Genomic DNA, 3582 nt, shown 5'->3' with positions numbered 1-3582 from the left:
TTCTGCATTCATACATAAAGCTGTGAAACTTTCCTAACGATGATGTTATTGTACACACACATTTGTACACCCCCCTGGTAGATTTATTTCACGGGTAGAACACTGGAAGGGGAATTCAACAAGGAGGCTGAATAGCGGCATGCACCTCTGGAGCCACAAGTTACCGACCCCTGGTCTGGAAGGACCCTGGTTGTCAGATAAAGAGATACCTGATAAGGGTAAATTTATGACCCTAGTCTGCTAAAGAGACAGTTTTCAGACAAAGGCATTTAAAAGAAGACAATTTTATTTAAAGGGAAAATTAGGAATTAATATTATCCACAATATCACAGAACCTTTTATAATTAGCATAAAATCAGTAAAAGCTTACATAAAGTTTTAATAAACTCCGACAATAAGTTTTAATAAACTTTAATAAACTCCAAGGAGTTAATTTTTATTGGTGGGTTTCTGGTTCCCATCTCCTGATGCCTCTCCTTCTTGGAACAGTACGGTTACATCCTTAGTTACTGGTTCTTTTATCTTCTTTATATTTTCTTTAAAACTTGGTATTAAGGTTTCATCTGAAAAAATAGAAGAGTTGTTATTTCAGGAGGAAATATTCTGTTTCTGTTCCAGTAGGGGATAGTAAAAGCTTCTTAGCCCCACATGAGGATGAATTGGCTAATAAGAAGAGAAGAAAGCAGTTATAATTGGGAATGAAATGCTCCAACATTACTACATATTCTTTACATCTTTCTATAGGGAATCTGAACCCATTAATCTTTATTGGAAAAATAAACAATTTTTTTCAGTTGTGTGAGCTTGGGAAACTGAGCCTTTTAATTAAATACTAAGACTTGGCTGGAACAATCAAACCTGGCCAGCTATTCCTTCCTAGTATTTAAGTTCAATGAAAAGCACAGAGGTAACAGACCGCACATGTGCATAGGACTGGCATAAAACAAATTATTACTGTAGACCAGGGGTGCCCACACTTTTTTGGCTCTCAGACTACTTTTTAAATGACCAAGTCAAAATGATCTACCAACAAAAAAAATGCTAAACATATATTTATGAGACATTGAATGGCAGAACATTACACAGACATTGCACTACAAGACTATAGTGACAGGAAAGCTACAGCTCACCTGTCATAGGGGAATGACTGCGGCACAAGAAACCGCCCAGCACTGCTCACCTCAGACTGCCCTCTCAGCCTCCCTCCTTACTCCCCACTGTTACACGGAGCCTTTTCACACAGAAAGACATCCCCAGCATCCCTATAGACGTAGCAGCCCGGCTGCTAGGAAACAGCAGGGATGGGTAAGGCAGGGCTTTGCAATCGACTCGGGTAGCCTTTGTGATCGCTTGGTAGATCGCGATCGACATTTTGGGCACCCCTGCTGTAGACACTCGGCTACATTTAAGATCATAGCAATCAATAAAACCACTGCGGGTCTGATTTGTTAAAGATCCACAATACTGGAGAAAGTGTTTTAGTTTGTTTGGTGAATCTGGGTGATCCAGCTAACTTGGAATGCATTTTATAAAATATTTGCTATTAGTTGGCAAATGTTTTCAATCCCTGACCAAATCCATTCCAGGTTTGTTGGATCACTAAGGTTCACCCATGACAATATTTTGAGTCCTTGTGAAAATTTTAGTAAATCAGGCTCCTTTTATGAAAATATTTGAGCCCTATAAGCTTGGAATGCAATTACTATCCAGTGAGTAAAATATAAATAAACCCTAAATTCTAGGAAAAAGAAGAGCATGGTGGAGTGTTCTTTAGTCTTGTTCTAGTTCTAGATAAAAATACAACAGACTGAATGATTATTTTCACCATATGACAGAAAGTTTATTACTGGCAGGATAACCAGGTGAAATTAAAATAAAGCATCAGAAAAAGAAAACTAATTTAGCCCCCTGATCTCAGGTTAGGCTGTGGTATGTTACATCAAAGTTCCCAGGCTTATATATAAGATATAACACTAGGCATACATCTGGGTAACTTACCTTCATTCCTCACATCATGGTCATTGGTGATGATTCCAGTGACAGTAGCAGGTAACACTATATAGCAAAAATACAAGATAATAAAATATCTGTTGTGATAAATAATACCAAAGCACATTAATCCGATCACCTGGATAATAATACCGACAAGAAATTTTCCTTCTTTTAACATCTTCTAAATCATATTTATAAATAGAACCCTTTTCCTGAAAAAAATATCCAGACTGCCACTGAGGCCATTTTTTTTTTAATTGTTAGGTACCTGTATGTGATGTCTATGCTTTTACTGACCTGGAACCCACATGCAGATTACAGAAATCCTTGTCTGATTATATGAACATGGGAGGTTCCCTTAAGGGGCTCCCAGGTAGGTGCAGAGCCCTCTAAAAAGGGAGGGGGCCAGGCTCAGGCACACCGAAGGCCCATGCCTACTAGGCCGCAGCCCTACTAACCTAGCCAAGAAGGAGGGGGCTCACAAAATACCCCCAGCCCCTATCTACTCTAACTAGCAGCCAGGCTTCACCAAGTGAAGCCACTGCCTGATAACCCAAGCGATAAGGCCTAAAGTCCTGACAGAAACTTTTATTCTAAAAAGAGGGCCTCCCACTTTGGTTTTCCCCCTTTTAACACATCCTATGCCTAACCCCACCAAACCTCATGCTCCACACAAGCTCAGCCCCTCGCAACAATAAATAAATGTTATTAACCCTTACACTCCTGGGCTAGGCCTCACCCTGTCATGTAGGCCCTGCGCCTAATTTCATATGTCTACGTGCCTCTCTCTAGAAAGTATAATTTGTGATAATTTTCAGCGACATTAGAATGAATGAGTGCTGTACAAACAGCTATGTTCAGTTCCATGAGGAGGGGAGGATAGAGGATGAATGGTATTTATGTATACAGTATATCATAGTGCACCAGTGCTGAGACTATAGAAATTGAACTATATTTTATAACCCTACCAAGCAGTAAAAGAGATTTTGAGCAAGCTAATATTGATGCAATAACCCTTACTATACAATGTGAAGTAATTCTCAAACATCACAAAATACACTTATCTCCCTCAACTATGCATTGTTACACCTAATTCTTTAGGTTCTTCTTTAAATAACCCCATATATGACTGAAATGACACAATGGTAGCTGAATATTCCATGCAAAGCATAACTGTTATGAAAAGATAAGACTAAAGGCAAGTGATGACTGAGTGCAGAGATATGGGAGAATATGTTATCTTATTGCAAAAGTCTATACATAAGGGCAAATGTCTGCACACATCTTTTGATTCATCTTGTGTTTAAATCTAAGTTTCATAACTGTTCTGCCTAACTTTGTTTCTATGTTGGACATGTTAGGAAAATTTTTGATGAAGTTGAAGCTTTATGTCTTCTGAGTGCTGATATCATTGTTATATAGTTAATATCTAGTTCTGTATTAAAAAATGTAAAGTAATTAAAAAAGTAGGTTACTTAAGTTTCGCCAGCCCTGGTATTTCTGTGATTCAGGTAAAATGGATTTAGTTTGCTCATGAATGGGCTGACAAACTAATTTAAAATAAAATAATACAAAGAAAATGACCTAAAA

At 38.1% G+C, this 3582-nt stretch overlaps 1 long non-coding RNA gene across 1 annotated transcript in view; it reads right to left on the bottom strand.

Annotated features, from left to right (window-relative positions):
- Nucleotides 1-309: 309 nt before the first annotated feature.
- LOC140337872 (uncharacterized) overlaps nucleotides 310-3582 on the bottom strand; it is a 13776-nt gene continuing 10503 nt past the window's right edge. Inside the window, exons 2-3 of the long non-coding RNA XR_011922147.1 lie at nucleotides 1999-2055; nucleotides 310-563 (exon numbers count right to left, since the gene is read on the bottom strand). This is a non-coding gene — a long non-coding RNA (uncharacterized lncRNA). The remainder of the gene's footprint in view (nucleotides 564-1998; nucleotides 2056-3582) is intronic.

Source organism: Pyxicephalus adspersus, chromosome 9 (assembly GCF_032062135.1).
Source record: "Pyxicephalus adspersus chromosome 9, UCB_Pads_2.0, whole genome shotgun sequence".
In the NCBI taxonomy this organism is placed as follows: Eukaryota; Metazoa; Chordata; class Amphibia; order Anura; family Pyxicephalidae; genus Pyxicephalus; species Pyxicephalus adspersus.
Note: the sequence above shows the minus strand (reverse complement) of the source record. Positions and strands in the feature narration are given on the sequence as shown.